The sequence below is a fragment of the Garra rufa genome, chromosome 17, assembly GCF_049309525.1.
Source record: "Garra rufa chromosome 17, GarRuf1.0, whole genome shotgun sequence".
Classification (NCBI taxonomy): Eukaryota; Metazoa; Chordata; class Actinopteri; order Cypriniformes; family Cyprinidae; genus Garra; species Garra rufa.
The window spans coordinates 108768-133942 of record NC_133377.1 but is presented as its reverse complement, the minus strand read 5'-3'; the positions used below and the strand labels follow the sequence as shown (position 1 = coordinate 133942).

Here is a 25175-nt window from a genome sequence, read left to right as displayed (position 1 = left end):
AAAAAAAAATGCCTACTTTAATACATATGCTTTACGTTTAAAAGTTATTATCTTGATGGTCTGCATAATCACTAAAATGTAATTTGCGTGTGTACTGTTCAGAACTGGTCAGAAAGATGCAGGCTCTTGAACATATTTGGTTATTTTGTGCATCTCTTCCAAATAACCAACAACTCATGAAAATTATTATCTTGCTCTGTTTAATTTTGGGTCACTATTTCATAGACATCTGGCTTACTCCTTTGGTCACACAAGTGATTGTACCTTTCTTTGGGGATTAAATGGTACAAACGTGGACCCTCTGGCAGTTGGAAACATATCTGTACCTTTTTTACCCCTGAATGGTACATATGAGTACTCTAAGGTGCAACTATGACCCATCGAGGGTACAACTTCACCATTTGTACCCTAAGTGTCACAAATGGACCCCAACCGTACCCTTTTTTCTTACAGTGTAGGAAATAGCTTATACTGCATGTTAGCTTGCAAATTATACCCAAGGACATAATTTATTAAGCCATATGTCTTACTAACAAGAAACAATGCCTCTAACCACAGGTCACGTACGAAAAATAATGCCCAGTTTAAGCCATTCCACTCCACTGAAGGGGTGGAGCGGAAAAAATGAAAATAAATACGGCCTTTTAAAATTTAAATGTTCCAGCGATTTCATTCTGTCAACCCCTTAGAACACACCAAGAGCTAATTTCAGGAGTTTGCAAGCAGTTTAATTTAAAACGGAGAGAGCTGCCTTCAGCCAGTGTTTTCTGTTGTACTGACATGAGAGTCAAGTCTCCGAGCTCTCGGTCTGCGAACTACATCACTAAGCCTCTTTTAAAAGCATTTAAATAAAAACACTCCAGCGACTGTACACAATGTAAACAGAATATCATTTTAAAGAGCTATATTAAGCGCATATGAGCTGTTTTATGTGGTTTACGGATGAGCTTCGGGGCTGGCGTTTCTTCGTCCGTGTTCACAAAACTACATATTTTAAAGGCATTAAAAATATATAAAATAAAAAAACACTCCAGCGATTGAACAATAATAGTAGATTAGTGTATTTAAAACGTTAAAATGCTTGCTTATTTGTGCTGCATTTTTGTGGAAACGAATAAGCTAGTAAAGACTGTTTCATGAAAATGGTCTCATCGTTTGAACCACGTTAGTTCAACAAAGTACGGCTGTTGTTAAAGACCTCACCAACTAATAACTTCTGCTATTTAACTGATTAGAGTTCTCGAAAAATGCAACTGTATTGAACAGAGCACCTAATCACTCATTTAATATTTTTTTCCCCTGTCATTTCGCTGTATTTTATGTTTGATTTAGCACGGGTTCCCTCTTACGTCATACTCCCTCTTATACTCCAAAGTTCCCTTAGGCATTAGTGCGCATGCGCACTAATCATAAATGGTGCTTTATAGAGGACGCACAAAAATAGTGAATAAAATCATTTATATTCAGGTTAAACGTAGGAAATAGCTTATACTGCATGTTAGCTTGCAAATTATACCCAAGGACATAATTTATTAAGCCATATGTCTTACTAACAAGAAACAATGCCTCTAACCACAGGTCACGTACGAAAAATAATGCCCAGTTTAAGCCATTCCACTCCACTAAAGGGGTGGAGCGGAAAAAATGAAAATAAATACGGCCTTTTAAAATTTAAATGTTCCAGCGATTTCATTCTGTCAACCCCTTAGAACACACCAAGAGCTAATTTCAGGAGTTTGCAAGCAGTTTAATTTAAAACGGAGTGAGCTGCCTTCAGCCAGTGTTTTCTGTTGTACTGACATGAGAGTCAAGTCTCCGAGCTCTCGGTCTGCGAACTACATCACTAAGCCTCTTTTAAAAGCATTTAAATAAAAACACTCCAGCGACTGTACACAATGTAAACAGAATATCATTTTAAAGAGCTATATTAAGCGCATATGAGCTGTTTTATGTGGTTTACGGATGAGCTTCGGGGCTGGCGTTTCTTCGTCCGTGTTCAGAAAACTACATATTTTAAAGGCATTAAAAATATATAAAATAAAAAAAAAACACTCCAGCGATTGAACAATAATAGTAGATTAGTGTATTTAAAACGTTAAAATGCTTGCTTATTTGTGCTGCATTTTTGTGAAAAGAATAAGCTAGTAAAGACTGTTTCATGAATATGGTCTCATCGTTTGAACCACGTAAGATCAACAAAGTACAGCTGTTGTTAAAGACCTCACCAACTAATAACTTCTGCTATTTAACTGATTAGAGTTCTCAAAAAATGCAACTGTATTGAACAGAGCACCTAATCACTCATTTAATATTTTTTCCCCCTGTCATTTCGCTGTATTTTATGTTTGATTTAGCACGGGCTCCCTCTTACGTCATACTCCCTCTTATACTCCAAAGTTCCCTTAGGCATTTGTGCGCATGCGCACTAATCATAAATGGTGCTTTATAGAGGACGCACAAAAATAGTGGATAAAATCATTTATATTCAGGTTAAACGTAGGAAATAGCTTATACTGCATGTTAGCTTGCAAATTATACCCAAGGACATAATTTATTAAGCCATATGTCTTACTAACAAGAAACAATGCCTCTAACCACAGGTCACGTACGAAAAATAATGCCCAGTTTAAGCCATTCCACTCCACTGAAGGGGTGGAGCGGAAAAAATGAAAATAAATACGGCCTTTTAAAATTTAAATGTTCCAGCGATTTCATTCTGTCAACCCCTTAGAACACACCAAGAGCTAATTTCAGGAGTTTGCAAGCAGTTTAATTTAAAACGGAGTGAGCTGCCTTCAGCCAGTGTTTTCTGTTGTACTGACATGAGAGTCAAGTCTCCGAGCTCTCGGTCTGCGAACTACATCACTAAGCCTCTTTTAAAAGCATTTAAATAAAAACACTCCAGCGACTGTACACAATGTAAACAGAATATCATTTTAAAGAGCTATATTAAGCGCATATGAGCTGTTTTATGTGGTTTACGGATGAGCTTCGGGGCTGGCGTTTCTTCGTCCGTGTTCACAAAACTACACATTTTAAAGGCATTAAAAATATATAAAATAAAAAAACACTCCAGCGATTGAACAATAATAGTAGATTAGTGTATTTAAAACGTTAAAATGCTTGCTTATTTGTGCTGCATTTTTGTGGAAACGAATAAGCTAGTAAAGACTGTTTCATGAAAATGGTCTCATCGTTTGAACCACGTTAGTTCAACAAAGTACGGCTGTTGTTAAAGACCTCACCAACTAATAACTTCTGCTATTTAACTGATTAGAGTTCTCGAAAAATGCAACTGTATTGAACAGAGCACCTAATCACTCATTTAATATTTTTTTCCCCTGTCATTTCGCTGTATTTTATGTTTGATTTAGCACGGGTTCCCTCTTACGTCATACTCCCTCTTATACTCCAAAGTTCCCTTAGGCATTAGTGCGCATGCGCACTAATCATAAATGGTGCTTTATAGAGGACGCACAAAAATAGTGAATAAAATCATTTATATTCAGGTTAAACGTACACTGTCAGAAAAAAATGTGCAAAATTTGTACCTTCAGGGGTACAAAGGCTTGTCACTGGGGCAGTACCCTCAAGGGTACACCCGTTGTACCCTTTCACATGGGTACATATCTGTACCCTTGCAGTATGTACCTTACAAAGGCAAATATGTACCTTTGCTGACTAAATTGTACCATTTAGTGCTATGGTACCATAATGTACTTTTAAAAAAGGTACAAATTAGTCTTTTTTAAGGGTACTGCCCCAGTGACAAGCCTTTTGTACCTTATGGTGGCAAATCTGTACTACATACAACACATTAAAAAGGCCAGGATGCTGTTTATCACATTTATTAAACATTCAAAACATTACATTCTCACATTTTTCACAGGATGAATGTTTTAAGCTCTATCACAATGTCATAACAGGATGCATATTGCAAAATTTTACTTAAAAAAAAAAATTAAAAATTTATACTCTGTTCTTATAAAGCAAAACATTTTTTTTCCAACAGTACACATTTCATTAATTGATTATACCCTAACATTTTATCACAAAATAAGCTCTACCTCAATGTGTCTTAACAGGATGCAAATATTGAGCAATTCTTTTTTCAAAAAACAATTGTTTATACTATTTCTAACTTTTTAAAACATTTTATAAAATTGTAAATATCAAGAATATTAAGCTTAATATTAATTTTTTCATAATCAATACATCCCATTAAGTAATTTTTTCTACTGCATTCTACATTTTCTAAAAAATGTTTTAAACATTAAGAATCAAAAACAACCTTTTTCCAACAGTACACATTTCATTAATTGTAACTTTATATGCGTACTTTTTTTTTTATCACAAACCCATTTTTACCAAACGCAGTACTACACTAATACACAGTACTAATTGGAACTTTTTAAACATTCTTGGGGATCACAAACTACTTATTTATCATAAGCAGAGTATACGGCAAGGGCCTGAAAGTCCATCTCTTGCCCTGGTTTTATAACACTTCATTCAAAGTCAACCTTTACTGCGTATGCATGGAACTGTGAATCATATGACACTGGTATTAAAAAAAACTTGCCACATTATATATATACACTGTTGACATTTAAAATGTATTGAACTTAAATCGTCACTTTTAAAACACTGAATGTCGAAATCTTCACCCTTGTGCATCAGTATATTTGGCATTTTTAACACAGGATATTAATTATTTGGGTGATAGATATTGTAAGGGGCTTGCCACCCACCTCAGTTATCTTTGCTATGGCATGCTGCCAGAAAGTCAGTGAATTCTTCATGTAGGGTGGACAAGCCAAGTTGAAAACAATAGTAAGCACTGAAGGCTGTGCATTGTAGTGATCCTTTCTTCAACTCCTAGTTCCTTGCACAACTCCACAACATCCACTTTGAAAAGTTGTACCCTCTTGGAGAAAGCCATTTTCCAGTCAGTTTCTGCCAACTATATGGTTGGGTATGGAGTATCAGCATCACACTGAGAAGAAAAGAAAACATCAAAAATCTATCAGTAAAACAATGCAATGTGCTGTTTTAAATGTTTAAAGACAAATAATGTGAAAATTTTGACATAAACTACCTTGTAACCAATCAAGGTGTAGAGTTACATTCGAGCAATTTTAAGGCATGAAGATTTTTTTCACACAAAGAAAAAACATTTAAATATCTTATTTTGGTGATCAAAGATGAGTTTTAAGGGATTAAATCTGACTACAGGGGGACTATCAGTTCTTAAAAAAGCTTAATAGATAATCACAAAACCACTATGTTTATGTCAATACCTAGATCTTCTGCAAGCATCTTTTCTCTTGCTTCTTGTAGACTTCGTCCAACGGAGCATTTCTTTGAACAAGCTGAAGCACCTTGGGCACAATACTGGTAAAGCCATCCCTGAAGTGCCGGCTTAAACTGACAGTTGATGAATGCATTCAGTCAGCTTCATCACACAACTGAAAATTTACAAAAAGATAAAGTTAATCATTTAAATTAACTAAAAATACTTCAAAACAATCAAATCAGACATTTTAATATTCTTTCATTGCCATTTCCCTTTAGTAATATACAAATATTTCTAAGATTGAATGCACAAATATTTGTTTACCTGAAGGTTTAGAAAATTACAATGTTTCTACAATTTTTTTTTAACTGTTAATTATCATTATAGCATACTGTTTATTTATATCGACATTCAACATTCATTTTAAGCTAATAACTGATTTAGAATCTGTGATATCACTGACCCCTGAGGATGTTCATCTCTCTTATCTTCCCTGGCTCAAATTTGTAATTTTGTTAATATTTTAATTAATTTCAATATTTATTAACATAATGATAAAAGCCAAAATATTAAATGTAATAAATGTATTTTGACTGAGTAAAATCTACTGACTTCAGCAATTTACTACTACTACATTGCTATCGGTGACAGTTTAAAAATGGGAGAATCCCTTGTTTTTGCCCGAAGTTTTCAAGCCGGTAACAGAAAAAGAATTAAAGATACCTTATTAGTCTTTCAAATTTTCTTTCTTATAGCATTAATTCAGCCAAAAAGTTTAGTTTGGTCATTAATTATTCACCTTCATGTCGTTCCAAACCAGTAAGACTTCATCTTCGGAACACAATTTAAAATAATTTTGATGAAACTAACTCTAACTCTCCCAACTTTCCTTGTGTGTGCTGACTGGCCACCCTGCTTTTTAAAATATTGGCATTAGGCATTAAAAAAATCAATACGGTTAACCGCTAAACATAGGACAAATATAATACACAGAACTCAGTGTTATACTTACATTTCTGTAGTTGAAGTTTGTTGATAGGGTTCTGCTGGCACTTGGTACTAGTGTTACTGTTACCACCTCCATCTTGTGTACAAATTTGTTAAATCCACCTTATTTTCTAAAGGGAAAAAAATGCATAGTCTGTGTGAGCTTGAGGTTTTAACAGCAACAATAAAATCTCTTTTTCAATGGACATTCATCAGTATAAAAACATTGCTTTAATTCAGAAAAATACACAATAAGTTAGTACTTATACATTTCCAGAAAAAGGTACAATACTGTCACTGGAACAGTACCCTAAGGTACAAAAGCTAAAAGGTACCAATATGTACACTTAACGAACTAACAGAGAACTATACTTTTTTTAACTGAGAGTGTATTATTAAAAGCCAAATTATTTAAATTTGCAGCTCACAGACTAGAAACGTATTTCACGAGTTTTGATAAATAATGGTAACTTAAACCAATTTTACTTGCTGTCCTTGGAAGGGCTCGATACCGACGCCTCAAATACGACATAACAAATAATTAGGACTCTCCTGGACTTACGTTTATAACGTTAGTTAAATATGTAACGTTACCAAACAAAACTGATATAAATCAACACGGATAATATTCGTAATGTATATAATTCCAGAAAGACTAGGAGAGGCGTTAAAATAAAAGGCGTTCGCCCGCGTCCGGAGTGAACACGGGTAAGTTAACGTTAACGTAACGTTAGAGTAGTAAGAACATTTTGGTAAACTGAATTTATAAATCTACGGTATAAGCAAGCACAAAACGCGATAGTCCTAAACTGTTTCTATGGCCGTTTCACCGCTGTTTTGTCAGCGTCTCGTGCCATCTCTCAGTGGAGTATGAGTTAAGCGAAAAATTATATCTTAATTTCCGGCTAAATGATAAAAAACAATTGTAATAATAACAATAAGCTTAAAATGTAATGGCAATGCGTTGGTTTTGTCAGGTCAGTTTTCGAAGAAAGGTTTCCCTCACGCGTCAGGTAACGTTAACGTTAGGCCTGGCTACAGACGCAATGTCAAGTTAACATAAATCGAAAGGGAACCAACAGATTTTCACAGTACTTAAAATTAAACTTACCTCAAAATTTCTGTGCTTCGTCTTCAGTGACATGTATTCCAGGCAGCTTCTTTCCGTTTTTGAAGAAGATCCTCCGTGCCTCCGTCGAATGATGTTCTGAATAACCGGCGTCATGCACAATCTCTTTTTCAAAATGCACAGCGCGGGCTACAATCCCATTGGACGACACGAAAAGGCTCGCTTCGAAAATATGTATTTGAACTGAGGCAAAGTAGTACACCGTATAATGTTTAATAAACATTAAATAGTTTTGTCTACTTCATTGTGCTTTTGCTAAGTAATATTAATACGTGTATTTGTTTAACTCTACATTAAAAACAAAACTTAAAACAGCTCTTATATCAGTTTAAAATTACAATTAAAAATAAAAAAAAATGCCTACTTTAATACATATGCTTTACGTTTAAAAGTTATTATCTTGATGGTCTGCATAATCACTAAAATGTAATTTGCGTGTGTACTGTTCAGAACTGGTCAGAAAGATGCAGGCTCTTGAACATATTTGGTTATTTTGTGCATCTCTTCCAAATAACCAACAACTCATGAAAATTATTATCTTGCTCTGTTTAATTTTGGGTCACTATTTCATAGACATCTGGCTTACTCCTTTGGTCACACAAGTGATTGTACCTTTCTTTGGGGATTAAATGGTACAAACGTGGACCCTCTGGCAGTTGGAAACATATCTGTACCTTTTTTACCCCTGAATGGTACATATGAGTACTCTAAGGTGCAACTATGACCCATCGAGGGTACAACTTCACCATTTGTACCCTAAGTGTCACAAATGGACCCCAACCGTACCCTTTTTTCTTACAGTGTAGGAAATAGCTTATACTGCATGTTAGCTTGCAAATTATACCCAAGGACATAATTTATTAAGCCATATGTCTTACTAACAAGAAACAATGCCTCTAACCACAGGTCACGTACGAAAAATAATGCCCAGTTTAAGCCATTCCACTCCACTGAAGGGGTGGAGCGGAAAAAATGAAAATAAATACGGCCTTTTAAAATTTAAATGTTCCAGCGATTTCATTCTGTCAACCCCTTAGAACACACCAAGAGCTAATTTCAGGAGTTTGCAAGCAGTTTAATTTAAAACGGAGAGAGCTGCCTTCAGCCAGTGTTTTCTGTTGTACTGACATGAGAGTCAAGTCTCCGAGCTCTCGGTCTGCGAACTACATCACTAAGCCTCTTTTAAAAGCATTTAAATAAAAACACTCCAGCGACTGTACACAATGTAAACAGAATATCATTTTAAAGAGCTATATTAAGCGCATATGAGCTGTTTTATGTGGTTTACGGATGAGCTTCGGGGCTGGCGTTTCTTCGTCCGTGTTCACAAAACTACATATTTTAAAGGCATTAAAAATATATAAAATAAAAAAACACTCCAGCGATTGAACAATAATAGTAGATTAGTGTATTTAAAACGTTAAAATGCTTGCTTATTTGTGCTGCATTTTTGTGGAAACGAATAAGCTAGTAAAGACTGTTTCATGAAAATGGTCTCATCGTTTGAACCACGTTAGTTCAACAAAGTACGGCTGTTGTTAAAGACCTCACCAACTAATAACTTCTGCTATTTAACTGATTAGAGTTCTCGAAAAATGCAACTGTATTGAACAGAGCACCTAATCACTCATTTAATATTTTTTTCCCCTGTCATTTCGCTGTATTTTATGTTTGATTTAGCACGGGTTCCCTCTTACGTCATACTCCCTCTTATACTCCAAAGTTCCCTTAGGCATTAGTGCGCATGCGCACTAATCATAAATGGTGCTTTATAGAGGACGCACAAAAATAGTGAATAAAATCATTTATATTCAGGTTAAACGTAGGAAATAGCTTATACTGCATGTTAGCTTGCAAATTATACCCAAGGACATAATTTATTAAGCCATATGTCTTACTAACAAGAAACAATGCCTCTAACCACAGGTCACGTACGAAAAATAATGCCCAGTTTAAGCCATTCCACTCCACTGAAGGGGTGGAGCGGAAAAAATGAAAATAAATACGGCCTTTTAAAATTTAAATGTTCCAGCGATTTCATTCTGTCAACCCCTTAGAACACACCAAGAGCTAATTTCAGGAGTTTGCAAGCAGTTTAATTTAAAACGGAGAGAGCTGCCTTCAGCCAGTGTTTTCTGTTGTACTGACATGAGAGTCAAGTCTCCGAGCTCTCGGTCTGCGAACTACATCACTAAGCCTCTTTTAAAAGCATTTAAATAAAAACACTCCAGCGACTGTACACAATGTAAACAGAATATCATTTTAAAGAGCTATATTAAGCGCATATGAGCTGTTTTATGTGGTTTACGGATGAGCTTCGGGGCTGGCGTTTCTTCGTCCGTGTTCACAAAACTACATATTTTAAAGGCATTAAAAATATATAAAATAAAAAAACACTCCAGCGATTGAACAATAATAGTAGATTAGTGTATTTAAAACGTTAAAATGCTTGCTTATTTGTGCTGCATTTTTGTGGAAACGAATAAGCTAGAAAAGACTGTTTCATGAAAATGGTCTCATCGTTTGAACCACGTTAGTTCAACAAAGTACGGCTGTTGTTAAAGACCTCACCAACTAATAACTTCTGCTATTTAACTGATTAGAGTTCTCGAAAAATGCAACTGTATTGAACAGAGCACCTAATCACTCATTTAATATTTTTTTCCCCTGTCATTTCGCTGTATTTTATGTTTGATTTAGCACGGGTTCCCTCTTACGTCATACTCCCTCTTATACTCCAAAGTTCCCTTAGGCATTAGTGCGCATGCGCACTAATCATAAATGGTGCTTTATAGAGGACGCACAAAAATAGTGAATAAAATCATTTATATTCAGGTTAAACGTAGGAAATAGCTTATACTGCATGTTAGCTTGCAAATTATACCCAAGGACATAATTTATTAAGCCATATGTCTTACTAACAAGAAACAATGCCTCTAACCACAGGTCACGTACGAAAAATAATGCCCAGTTTAAGCCATTCCACTCCACTGAAGGGGTGGAGCGGAAAAAATGAAAATAAATACGGCCTTTTAAAATTTAAATGTTCCAGCGATTTCATTCTGTCAACCCCTTAGAACACACCAAGAGCTAATTTCAGGAGTTTGCAAGCAGTTTAATTTAAAACGGAGAGAGCTGCCTTCAGCCAGTGTTTTCTGTTGTACTGACATGAGAGTCAAGTCTCCGAGCTCTCGGTCTGCGAACTACATCACTAAGCCTCTTTTAAAAGCATTTAAATAAAAACACTCCAGCGACTGTACACAATGTAAACAGAATATCATTTTAAAGAGCTATATTAAGCGCATATGAGCTGTTTTATGTGGTTTACGGATGAGCTTCGGGGCTGGCGTTTCTTCGTCCGTGTTCACAAAACTACATATTTTAAAGGCATTAAAAATATATAAAAAAAAAAAAACACTCCAGCGATTGAACAATAATAGTAGATTAGTGTATTTAAAACGTTAAAATGCTTGCTTATTTGTGCTGCATTTTTGTGGAAACGAATAAGCTAGTAAAGACTGTTTCATGAAAATGGTCTCATCGTTTGAACCACGTTAGTTCAACAAAGTACGGCTGTTGTTAAAGACCTCACCAACTAATAACTTCTGCTATTTAACTGATTAGAGTTCTCGAAAAATGCGACTGTATTGAACAGAGCACCTAATCACTCATTTAATATTTTTTTCCCCTATCATTTCGCTGTATTTTATGTTTGATTTAGCACGGGTTCCCTCTTACGTCATACTCCCTCTTATACTCCAAAGTTCCCTTAGGCATTAGTGCGCATGCGCACTAATCATAAATGGTGCTTTATAGAGGACGCACAAAAATAGTGAATAAAATCATTTATATTCAGGTTAAACGTAGGAAATAGCTTATACTGCATGTTAGCTTGCAAATTATACCCAAGGACATAATTTATTAAGCCATATGTCTTACTAACAAGAAACAATGCCTTTAACCACAGGTCACGTACGAAAAATAATGCCCAGTTTAAGCCATTCCACTCCACTGAAGGGGTGGAGCGGAAAAAATGAAAATAAATACGGCCTTTTAAAATTTAAATGTTCCAGCGATTTCATTCTGTCAACCCCTTAGAACACACCAAGAGCTAATTTCAGGAGTTTGCAAGCAGTTTAATTTAAAACGGAGAGAGCTGCCTTCAGCCAGTGTTTTCTGTTGTACTGACATGAGAGTCAAGTCTCCGAGCTCTCGGTCTGCGAACTACATCACTAAGCCTCTTTTAAAAGCATTTAAATAAAAACACTCCAGCGACTGTACACGATGTAAACAGAATATCATTTTAAAGAGCTATATTAAGCGCATATGAGCTGTTTTATGTGGTTTACGGATGAGCTTCGGGGCTGGCGTTTCTTCGTCCGTGTTCACAAAACTACATATTTTAAAGGCATTAAAAATATATAAAATAAAAAAACACTCCAGCGATTGAACAATAATAGTAGATTAGTGTATTTAAAACGTTAAAATGCTTGCTTATTTGTGCTGCATTTTTGTGGAAACGAATAAGCTAGTAAAGACTGTTTCATGAAAATGGTCTCATCGTTTGAACCACGTTAGTTCAACAAAGTACGGCTGTTGTTAAAGACCTCACCAACTAATAACTTCTGCTATTTAACTGATTAGAGTTCTCGAAAAATGCAACTGTATTGAACAGAGCACCTAATCACTCATTTAATATTTTTTTCCCCTGTCATTTCGCTGTATTTTATGTTTGATTTAGCACGGGTTCCCTCTTACGTCATACTCCCTCTTATACTCCAAAGTTCCCTTAGGCATTAGTGCGCATGCGCACTAATCATAAATGGTGCTTTATAGAGGATGCACAAAAATAGTGAATAAAATCATTTATATTCAGGTTAACCCTCTGGGGTTCTTCCCCGACCAGTCACACTCAGGGCCCTCACGGTCAAAAGTGACCGGAGCCCTGAAATCATTATTTCCTTTTTTTCAGTAAAATCAATCAAATGTATTTTTGTTCAATAATATTTTTTCTTTTTTTCTGTCGTGTTTTGACAGAATTTTATGATAATAATTAATATTTATGCTACAATTATGATCTATTTTTTGCCATTGAATATAATAGAATTTTTTTAAATATATATAATTTTTATTCTTTTTTAATTAATGCTGTATTTTAGTTTAAAGTAGATACCTGGCCTATAGAAAATAATTTTTTGAAGTCGGATTTGTGCCATCTGGTGGCGTAGTGAGCATAATTACCAGGCAATATCCTATTTTAACCACTAGATGGATGTAATGCTCTCTATAGAAGGATTTGTGAATTCTAGTTGTTTTTGCACATATTTGCCAATGCCTTTTCAGGTTGTGGATTTTATTATATAAAATTAGATTATCAAAGACTATTTTTTTATTATTTGCCAAGTTTTTTGTTTGTTTGATTGGTTTAACTGGTAATTTGAAGTGCCAGTTTTACTTTATAATACAGTCAAACCAGAACATTGCATTAGAAAGAGAAACAATGGAAAGCATTTTGTTACCCATTGTTTTAATTCTAACTGAATAAAAATGCCGTTCTTTCAGTCATACCATTTTTTTTATTTTGTAACCTTTTTATAATGAACATTTTGATTTAAATAATTTTTTGTAAAATTCAATAAACAATAACTCTTATTTAGCACAGGAATTATGAACAGCAACAGCATGGGCAACAAAATAACAGCAAAAGTATAATTATCAAACATTAAATGGAAAATAGAGAAATAAAAATATTTTAAATATCATCCTAACCCTATTTACATTTTATGTGCATTCTTTTTTTACATATTCAATGAACAGTAACTCTTATTCAAAAGGCAACAGCAATTATGAACATAAATCTAAAATAACAGAAAAGTATAACAATTGTCAAATAGTAAATAAAAAAATAGAGGAAAAAAAAGTTTGTTTTAAATATCATTCTAACTATAATTACATATTATTTACATACTAATTGTGATTACAGATCAGGTTGTGACAAATCACAACAGAGTGTCTCCATATAGCACTTTGAGCAAATGATGCTTGTTTTGAAATCTTTTTTCTGTGTGTGTGTGTGTGTGTGTGTGTGTGTGGGCATGTTTTTGTGACATATCAGGACACAAATGTGTGTAATAACATGGGTATGACATAGGTATTACAAGGAGAGGGTGACTTATGAGGACATTGCCCATGTCCCCACTTTTCAAAAGGCTTATAAATAATACAGAATACGTTTTTTTGAGAATGTAAAGATATGCACAGTCTCCTGTGAGGGCTAGGTTTAGGTGTAGGGAAGGTGTAGGGTGATAGAAAGTACGGTTTGTACAGTATAAAAACCATTACGTCTATGGAATGTCCCCACAATTCACAAAAACAAACATGTGTGTGTGTGTGTGTGTGTGTGTGTGTGTGTGTGTGGGCATGTTTTTGTGACATATCAGGACACAAATGTGTGTAATAACATGGGTATGACATAGGTATTACAAGGAGAGGGTGACTTATGAGGACATTGCCCATGTCCCCACTTTTCAAAAGGCTTATAAATCATACAGAAAATGTTTTTTTGAGAATGTAAAGATATGCACAGTCTCCTGTGAGGGCTAGGTTTAGGTGTAGGGAAGGTGTAGGGTGATAGAAAGTACGGTTTGTACAGTATAAAAACCATTACGTCTATGGAATGTCCCCACAATTCACAAAAACAAACATGTGTGTGTGTGTGTGTGTGTGTGTGTGTGTGTGTGTCTGTGTGTCTATTTTGGAACTCTGATGGCTTACAGTCTCATGCTTTCATTGCTGTGTGCTTTATTTCTTACATTGATTGCCTCTATTTCACACATTTCCCAAAATTAGCTTTTGAAATGACACACATTCATTTGTGTGTGCGTGTGTTTTTGTGTGTATAAGTGTGTGTGTGTGTGTGAGTGTATTGTAGTGTTTTGCACTCTTGATGTTTTAGAGAGTCACCCCTTCACAGTTGTGTGCTTTTTTTCTGGATTGTGGCTGATTTGTAGATTGTATGCACAAAAAAACTCTGTATTTTCATATTTTTGCCAATTTCCCATTCATTTCCTATGGCCGGTCATTTTGACCCGAAGACCCCGAGTGTGACTATTTTTTTTACGACCACTTAGACTTTTCCAATCCTGTCCCCAATTTTTTTTTTGTGTTCATATACCAAGTACCATAAAAGTCACCAGGTTTCATACCATTCCGATGAAGCTACGATTTTTAAAAAAATTTTATTTAAAAAATTCCGGTCAAAAGTGACCGAAGAACCCCAGAGGGTTAAACGTAGGAAATAGCTTATACTGCATGTTAGCTTGCAAATTATACCCAAGGACATAATTTATTAAGCCATATGTCTTACTAACAAGAAACAATGCCTCTAACCACAGGTCACGTACGAAAAATAATGCCCAGTTTAAGCCATTCCACTCCACTGAAGGGGTGGAGCGGAAAAAATGAAAATAAATACGGCCTTTTAAAATTTAAATGTTCCAGCGATTTCATTCTGTCAACCCCTTAGAACACACCAAGAGCTAATTTCAGGAGTTTGCAAGCAGTTTAATTTAAAACGGAGAGAGCTGCCTTCAGCCAGTGTTTTCTGTTGTACTGACATGAGAGTCAAGTCTCCGAGCTCTCGGTCTGCGAACTACATCACTAAGCCTCTTTTAAAAGCATTTAAATAAAAACACTCCAGCGACTGTACACAATGTAAACAGAATATCATTTTAAAGAGCTATATTAAGCGCATATGAGCTGTTTTATGTGGTTTACGGATGAGCTTCGGGGCTGGCGTTTCTTCGTCCGTGTTCACAAAACTACACATTTTAAAGGCATTAAAAATATATAAAATAAAAAAACACTCCAGCGATTGAACAATAATAGTAGATTAGTGTATTTAAAACGTTAAAATGCTTGCTTATTTGTGCTGCATTTTTGTGGAAACGAATAAGCTAGTAAAGACTGTTTCATGAAAATGGTCTCATCGTTTGAACCACGTTAGTTCAACAAAGTACGGCTGTTGTTAAAGACCTCACCAACTAATAACTTCTGCTATTTAACTGATTAGAGTTCTCGAAAAATGCAACTGTATTGAACAGAGCACCTAATCACTCATTTAATATTTTTTTCCCCTGTCATTTCGCTGTATTTTATGTTTGATTTAGCACGGGTTCCCTCTTACGTCATACTCCCTCTTATACTCCAAAGTTCCCTTAGGCATTAGTGCGCATGCGCACTAATCATAAATGGTGCCCCAGACAGCAAGCTGACGTTGATTCAACGTCGATTTCTGGTTGTAAAGGTCAGTGTCGGTCGTCAATCAAATTTCGATGTTGAATCAACGTTCATTATTTGGTCGGTATATCAGAATGTTTTTACGTCGAAAATAAAACGTCGATTCAACGTCGAAATCACGTTGGCTTATCAACCGATACAGCCGACGCCAACCCAGGCTCATTGGCAATACGTGACTCTGCCTACATTTCTGCAGAACCTGAAATACGTATCTCCAGGTACATTTAGCTGCACTTTTCGGGTGAACCGTCCACTAGAGGCGCTAATGTGTATTTTTTTTCCTCCTTTTTAAATACACGTTTATTAAAGGTTAGAAAGCAAATTAAACAGTGCTCGGTCTTCTCAGCATACAAAACGTTTGTATTAAACTTGTTAATTCCACATTTTTAAGGTGCCAAAGACACACGTCTCGTCTGGATTTATCCTTTAACTTCGATGGAGAGCAGTTGCGTACAAATACCACGCAGCATCTTCTACGGCAATTACGTCACCAGCGAGGCTCAGTTCGACCAGTCCACCTGATACGTGTACACCTTCAAGCAGGTAAGTGACCGCGACAATCTTTTCATTATTTTAATTATTTCAGTGTTTCTGCATCACTTCCATGGCGTCATGTGTTAAAACGGAAGCTTAGTGGAACAGTTAGCACGGCTGCTAACGTTAGCCTACGATTGACATTAGCCTAAGCATTACCACTGTAACTGTAGTTTTACTATAGTATTTGTAGGATATGCACACTAACCACTAGCTTACTATGGTTTTACCACTGTAATTGTAGTTTTACTATAGTATTTGTAGTATATGCACACTAACCACTAGCTTACTATGTTTTTACCACTGTAACTGTAGTTTTACTATAGTATTTGTAGGATATGCACACTAACCACTAGCTTACTGTGGTTTTACCACTTTAATTGTAGTTTTACTATGGTATTTGTAGTATAAGCACAGTAAACACAATGCTTACTGTGGTTTTACCACTGTAACCGTAGTTTTACTATAGTATTTGTAGTATATGCACACTAACCACTAGCTTAGTATGGTTTTACCACTGTAACCGTAGTTTTACTATAGTATTTGTAGGATATGCACACTAACCACTAGCTTACTGTGGTTTTACCACTGTAACCGTAGTTTTACTATAGTATTTGTAGGATATGCACATTAACCACTAGCTTACTGTGGTTTTACCACTGTAACCGTAGTTTTACTATAGTATTTGTAGGATATGCACACTAACCACTAGCTTACTGTGGTTTTACCACTGTAACCGTAGTTTTACTATAGTATTTGTAGTATATGCACACTAACCACTAGCTTACTATGGTTTTACCACTGTAACTGTAGTTTTACTATAGTATTTGTAGGATATGCACACTAACCACTAGCTTACTGTGGTTTTACCACTGTAACCATAGTTTTACTGTGGTATTTGTAGTATAAGCACAATAAACACAATGCTTACTATGGTTTTACCACTGTAACTGTAGTTTTACTACAGTATTTGTAGTATATGCACACTAACCACAAGCTTACTATAGTTTTACCACTGTAACCGTAGTTTTACTATAGTATTTGTAGGATATGCACACTAACCACTAGCTTACTATAGTTTTACCACTGTAACTGTAGTTTTACTATAGTATTTGTAGTATATGCACACTAACCAGTAGCTTACTATGGTTTTACCACTGTAACCATAGTTTTACTGTGGTATTTGTAGTATATGCACACTAACCACTAGCTTACTATGGTTTTACCACTGTAACTGTAGTTTTACTATAGTATTTGTAGGATATGCACACTAACCACTAGCTTACTGTGGTTTTACCACTGTAACCATAGTTTTACTGTGGTATTTGTAGTATAAGCACAATAAACACAATGCTTACTATGGTTTTACCACTGTAACTGTAGTTTTACTACAGTATTTGTAGTATATGCACACTAACCACAAGCTTACTATAGTTTTACCACTGTAACTGTAGTTTTACTATAGTATTTGTAGGATATGCACACTAACCACTAGCTTACTATAGTTTTACCACTGTAACCGTAGTTTTACTATAGTATTTGTAGGATATGCACACTAACCACTAGCTTACTATAGTTTTACCACTGTAACTGTAGTTTTACTATAGTATTTGTAGTATATGCACACTAACCAGTAGCTTACTATGGTTTTACCACTGTAACCATAGTTTTACTGTGGTATTTGTAGTATAAGCACAGTAAACACAATGCTTACTATGGTTTTACCACTGTAACTGTAGTTTTACTGTGGTATTTGTAGTATAAGCACAGTAAACACAACTCTTACTATGGTTTTACCACTGTAACTGTAGTTTTACTGTGGTATTTGTAGGATATGCACAGTAAACACAACTCTTACTATGGTTTTACCACTGTAACTGTAGTTTTAATATAGTATTTGTAGTATATGCACAGTAAACACAACGCTTACTATGGTTTTACCACTGTAACTGTAGTTTTAATATAGTATTTGTAGGATATGCACACTAACCACTAGCTTACTATGGTTTTACCACTGTAACTGTAGTTTTACTGTGGTATTTGTAGGATATGCACAGTAAACACAACGCTTACTATGGTTTTACCACTGTAACTGTAGTTTTACTATAGTATTTTTAGTATAAGCACAGTAAACACAACGCTTACTATGGTTTTACCACTGTAACTGTAGTTTTAATATAGTATTTGTAGTATATGCACAGTAAACACAACGCTTACTATGGTTTTACCACTGTAACTGTAGTTTTACTATAGTATTTGTAGGATATTTTTTTTTTTTGGAAACACAACGCTTACTATGGTTTTACCACTGTAACTGTAGTTTTACTATAGTATTTGTAGGATATGCACACTAACCACTAGCTTACTGTGATTTTACCACTGTAACCATAGTTTTACTGTGGTATTTGTAGTATAAGCACAGTAAACACAATGCTTACTATGGTTTTACCACTGTAACTGTAGTTTTAATATAGTATTTGTAGTATATGCACAGTAAACACAACGCTTACTATGGTTTTACCACTGTAACTGTAGCTTTACCATAGTAACTTTGATTTTACGGTGTACTATTTGTAAAGCGCAGTAACCACAATGCCTACCACACTTTTAAATGTTTTTTTGTGAAGTAATTGTAATTCAGTATTTGTTTCTGTCTTGCAGTTATGTCAGATCACCTTCTCCAGCAGCTAAGAAGCCATCTCTGGTAAAAGCCATCACTGTATGAACTGTAATTCATAATTAATTTACATATAGTTTTGCTCTCTCTCTCTCTTTCTGTGGTTCATCATGACATTTTTAAAATGTCATAATTTTGACCAATTCTGTTAGAAAGCTGCTAGAATTAACAGGGAACTTGAACTCAAAGCTCCAAGTGCTGATCTTGAAGAAGCTGTCAAAGAGGCTGAAAAGTCCTTCAATGATTCAATCTTTCACAGTAATGTTGAAGACATTTAGCTATAACTGATTTGCTTTAATCAACGCATCCTTATTGTTAGTGTTAATAATACCTTTCCTTACAGTCCTTCCTCTCAAATATTTTGGTCACAGATTTTGTTTAGCACATTGTCTCAACATGTGTGTATTTCTCTTTGTTTTAGGGTAAAGGGAAGACCAAAGGAAGGCCTGTCATGGGATTTGAATTGGGCCATGTTGTGCATTTCTGGAAAAGACCAAAAGCAAAGGCAAACATTCCAATGGTATGTCAATGTTGGTCTGAGCACCTGGACTGAACTGTACTGCAGTTACATTTTGCACAGCATCTGTACATACCCTACAGCCCCATCAGAAACACCAACCAACAAAGTGTCATGTCGAAATATTAATAACTAATACAATTTACCAAGCCTTGCATGTCTACTGATTATTTTTTTTATTTCTCCTCTAGTCAACACTCACTCCCATCTCTAACTAGTCATGTGAGAAATCAGACCTTCAGTTAATTTGGCCAAATCAGATCACTTAAAGCTGTTCACACCAAGAGCAAGAATTATAATGACTATTTTAATTGTTTATATTTCACACTAACAGAAAATAACATTCTTTTTATCATAAGCGTATGCTGCAGTTATGTTGTCTGCATTTAAATGCTCAGGCTATTTGTGTGGTGGATTTTGATTGGCTGTCAATGTTTTCATTGTTCAACATCTGGAAAAAAAAATTCTGAAAGAGATTCCAACCATATTGTTTCTGTCATTTTATGTCAAATAGCTGCGGTGTGGACTCATCCTTGGTGTGAAGAGGCGTTTAAACTGCTTACAACAAAACCATCAGCAGGTAATCATATTTAAAATAATTCATTTTAGTTTGCTGTTAAATAATTTTTTTTTTCTAATGCTGCTTGCTTCTCATTCTGTTAAACTTACACAATTCTGCCTATTTCTCTTCATCTTATTTCTTTACTCCCTCACTTAACACATTAGTTTGTGCTCTGTTGAAAAATAGAAGCTTAGAGTTTGCATGATGGCCTTTTCTCAGACTCTGAATAGAAATGTATACAGATGAACTCAGGAGACTGCTAGAGTTGCCCGGGAACTTGAGTTTGAAGTATATAATTATAACTGCTTAATTTATATGTTTAAACAACAATAATAATTAAAAATTGGGTCAATAAATATTGTATTGTTTTAAAGATGAAGACCAAAAAAAGCAAAGAAAATCAGTCCCGGCAAGCCAGTCCTGATGAATGAGGAATGAACATGGTCTTCTTGTGCCCAAACACAGAGCTGAAAATTTGCACATTTCTACTGGTATGTATGTATTCAAGCAATGTAGTTATACGGGTTGGGGTTAGGGTTATATGGGGTATAGCAATGGATGTTAATCTCTCAAAAGACAGCCGTTACCATTTTTCACATGCACTTTTTTTTTTTTTTTTTTATAGCTCCTAGAATTGGCAAATCAACTGTGCTATCATCTCTGGAATTTGGGCAGGATTGGCCAAATATGGTGAGTACTAACACCTGCACCTATTCATCAACACTATTTCTCTGGAATTATTGTTGACTTATTGTTTTGTTTGTTTGAAGGAGGGTGAAGCCAGTTGACCATATCAATTCAATGGCCACCAGATGCAGCATTGCAGCCTGAAACCGCCAGTAAACTGCGATGAGGACTGCATTCCTGAACAATTCTACTGTGACAGCTCAGATGTTACGGCCCGTAAAAGTAAACTTCACAAATGACAACTGCAAAATAGTTGTGAAGGGATCCATTTGGCTCATATCTCCAACAAGAATCAATGGTAAGTCCAATGCAACAATTAAAAATAAAGATATATATTGTTTATTAATTTACAACACCCTAAATACATGTTATGTCCCTCCAGGATATTTACATCAGTTGGTGTGTGAGGAAAGCATAGAGGACCATCAGAGACTCCAGCCACCAGAGCCATGGATTTTTCTCATCGTTACCATCAGGCAGAAGTTATTGCAGAACCTGCACCAGCAGACACATTTTTCCACAGGCAATTAGACTGCACTGAACTTATACCAGAAACAATACACAGCACATCAAGCTCATATGCACTGCTCTCTATCAGTTGCACTGTCTGGACTCTAACTCGCTATTATTCTGCACCATGACATTCTGTTTGAACTGATTCATTCCACACTGCACTGCAAAGGTATGCGTACTGTGATTATTGTTTTAATTTCATGCTCTCTGTATAGCATACTATTTACCTTATTGTTCTCTACCTGTATTGAGTCCCTTATATGTGTGTGTTGCCTGCATTGAGCATTTGTTGTCTATACTTTCATGCTGCAGTTTTCACAAAAAAATGTCACCACCTGTACACTTGTGATCATGGTATTGTGACAATAAAGTGATATGATTTAAATTGGTCACATGTCTTTTGTCCGTCAGTTGTACTGTAGTGTGCTGGATAACAACTTCAAATTGTTCATGACATGGAAGGAGATTATTAAGATAGGGATATGGATAAGCAAGCAAGAGGAAGAAAACCAAGAGAGCTCTGATGATGAGCAGGAAACTGAATGTGATTCTATGATGCTCAAGACATTTAACCATGCATGCATTTGGGAGGCTTCATCTGGTTAAAATAATATGGTTTTAACATAACCCATTTTTATTTCTCTTGAATATCATTTGTCTTAATAGGCTACTTTAGCTGTCTTTATGATGTAGCACAAAGTATTGGATAATAAAGTATGGTAAATATTCTTTATTAGGAATGTTTGGTAAATACACCATTTAATTGTGTAAACAATACACATAATTACCATGAGTGTTTTAATCAAGATGCGACATTTGGTCATATTAATGACATTCAATACATGAAGGGAAGGCTGAAAGATTCATTAGAAGAGACTGCATGGACTACAGTATATTGCTACAGGCACTTTATGCACAGCTGAGGGTGATGGACCAGGGAAAGATCAACATCAATCCTGTACTGTATAATAAATAAGATGAGCATGCACATTACTGATGTTTTGCAAAGATGGACAAAGATGAGGAATATTTGACAAAGATACAAATGATGTCTTTTATATTATGATCCTTTGCATTGCATGAATTGTATAGCTTTTGCATAAACCACACGGTCTGTACCTTGTCTTACTGAATGACACACTGACATTGTGTGATAGTACAAAGAAGTGTCACAATATGTATTGATTGTTTAAACTGGTGTCTTCATTTCCTGTCATCACTCAATTCTTGCTCCTGATCTAATGAAATAAATGGACACAATTCAATTAGGAAATGTCTATTCTTATTCTAAGAAAACTATGACTTTCAACTTACATATTGGCAAATTTTTGAAAAGACAATCTAAAAAATGTGACTCAGCACAGTGTGCTGTCCATGATGAGAATAGATTTGTGTGTTTTGACTGCCCTTCAATCCCCAGGGGCCCAGTAGAGTCCCATGGAAGAGCAAAAAAATGAACATTTCAAATGGCTGTAAATCAGTGTCTGATTATAATGTCAAAGAGAAAATTGGCAGGACAACTACTTATGCTATGTTAATTACATATTGTTGGACACAGTTTTCAAACATTCATGGAAAGGTGGTATAAAGGTGTTTTAAAAAATGATCTTAGTAAAAAACCAAATTTCAGCATGCCTCTTAAATATGTCATAGATATTTGCACAGTGTACTTGTTTAGATAAACCTTTGTTCAAAAAAGATTGCATTTTCCACTATTTTAATAATAAACATTTTAAACTACATTACCCACAAACCTCTGCCATTCTATCTATAGAACACGAAAAAAATGGCGCTGTTATTTGTAGTTTAATTAAGATCTGCTTAGGGTTAGGGTTACGATCTCGGTAAATTAGGAAGTTCTCACAACATAGCAACACTTCGTTGTTAACTGAAGGTATTACTGATGTAATAAGAGCAACACGGACTTTGTAACATTAAGCGTTGTTTTTCATTTGGATTAAAAGATAGTCCAATCACAGCGAGTTCCAAATGGCAACCAAATTGAACAGAGTCGTCTCGTTTGCTTGTCCAAATATGGTCATTTATGACATGATCTTCCAGGTTCTTGTGGCAAATACAGATAATCAGTTCAATATTTATTTGTCCCCACTCAACATAAAACTGGAACAACAGATTGGATAGTTTGGTTAACTTGATGCAGCAATAGATTTATTGATTACCAGGATTATTTTATTTTATTTTTTAAAATAAGGGCATAATGGTTCCCATAGTAAATTATGTTCACACTAATATAAATTTATGTACAATATTTAAACTCAAAACTTTGATATAAATTGCTGTGAACAATAATTCAAAATGTTTCATTTGCTTTCAAAACAAAAAACATGCACCTCTAATGATTAAACATGAAGCTTTTTTCTACTGTTTAATTGTGCTTCTGTAACATTTACAGTGTATTAAGGGTAAACAATTAATCACTTCTGTTTCCTGGAAATGGACCTTACAAAATTGCAATTCTTAGACCTGCCAGATGAACTATAAGAATAATAAAAAATAATGAATCACACATTTTGTAGTCATTTCCCAATGTTTATTGACATATCAAACTTTTCACAGATAAAAAGTGCCCAGAACAGCATTCTCTCTCTCCAGTTTGTGCCATTACGGAAAAAAAAAAAAGACAAAACAAGCAGTTGATTGTATTTGAAATGCATTTGTATAGAGGTAATTAAGAAATAGGCAATAGAAAACCCCTTAAAAAGATTGTCTAATAGTCAAAAATAAAAAGAGAATTTGTTTGCAGAAAACGTTAAGATGCCAAATAATATTCAATGCTTCTGTTTAACAAACTAATAGGCAAACGATGATTAGAACAATATTTCAATATTTTACAATTATTACCTTTAAAATATATCTGTCCTGTAATCGTTGTTTGCTTCTATTGTGACTAAATGCAAGACAAATTACTGGTTAATAACAATTATAATTTTATTATTATTTGACTTTCTCCTCTACAGGCAACACCCTCATCTCTACTGTGGACACTCCTGTCACTATCACTATATGTATATATATCAGTAGTCTGTGAGAAATCCTGCAAGACAGGAAGAAAGAGAATTTATCACATGATGAACAACAAAAACATTGACAACAGATGGCAGATGACTGTAGCGTGTATAACAGTAAACAGAACGCTATCGTCCGTTGGTGTGGATGCTAAAATAGTTCTTATTGTTGTTCTTGCTCTTGGTAAGGACAGCTTTAAGCAATCTGATTTGGCCAAATTTACTAATGATCTGATTTGTGACAAGATAAACTAGCATTTCCAGACTTGTGCTTCTTAGACAGATGTGTTAAATAAAAATCAACATAGAAAGAAAGGCAGACTCTGAGGTGTGGGCAGATATCATGTACTGTTAGAACAGGAAGAGGCAGTGAAAATTTGTAAAGGTTAATATAGAGAGAATATGATGGACTTAATATAAACTGGATTGGTATAAACACTCTGACTACTTACAATGGACACAATTAACATGAGAGTTGAGGCAATGGCCAATGACACAAGTACAAGTGAAAAATCATGGAATATTATATGAGTACACTTGTACAATATCATATACATTTGCTGGCTTGGTAAATTGTATGAATTATTAATACTTCGACATGACACTTTGTTGGTTGTTGTTTCTGATGGGGCTGTAGGGTATGTACAGATGCTGTGCAAAATGTAACTGCAGTACAGTTCAGTCCAGGTGCTCAGACCAACATTGACATACCATTGGAATGTTTGCCTTTGCTTTTGGTCTTTTCCAGAAATGCACAACATGGCCCAATTCAAATCCAATGACAGGCCTTCCTTTGGTCTTCCCTTTACCCTGAAACAAAGAGAAATACACACATGTTGAGACAATGTGCTAAACAAAATCTGTGACCAAAATATTTGAGAGGAAGGACTGTAAGGAAAGGTATTATTAACACTAACAATAAGGATGCGTTGATTAAAGCAAATCAGTT

The 25175-nt window shown here is 35.1% G+C and overlaps 1 long non-coding RNA gene across 1 annotated transcript; it reads left to right on the top strand.

Annotated features, from left to right (window-relative positions):
• Positions 1-16047: 16047 nt before the first annotated feature.
• Positions 16048-21589, top strand: LOC141290362 (uncharacterized). The gene is made up of 8 exons (XR_012340110.1): positions 16048-16253; positions 18906-18948; positions 19343-19441; positions 19953-20018; positions 20375-20491; positions 20626-20690; positions 20771-20985; positions 21070-21589. It is a non-coding gene; the product is annotated as an uncharacterized lncRNA (long non-coding RNA).
• The last annotated feature ends 3586 nt before the right edge of the window (positions 21590-25175 follow it).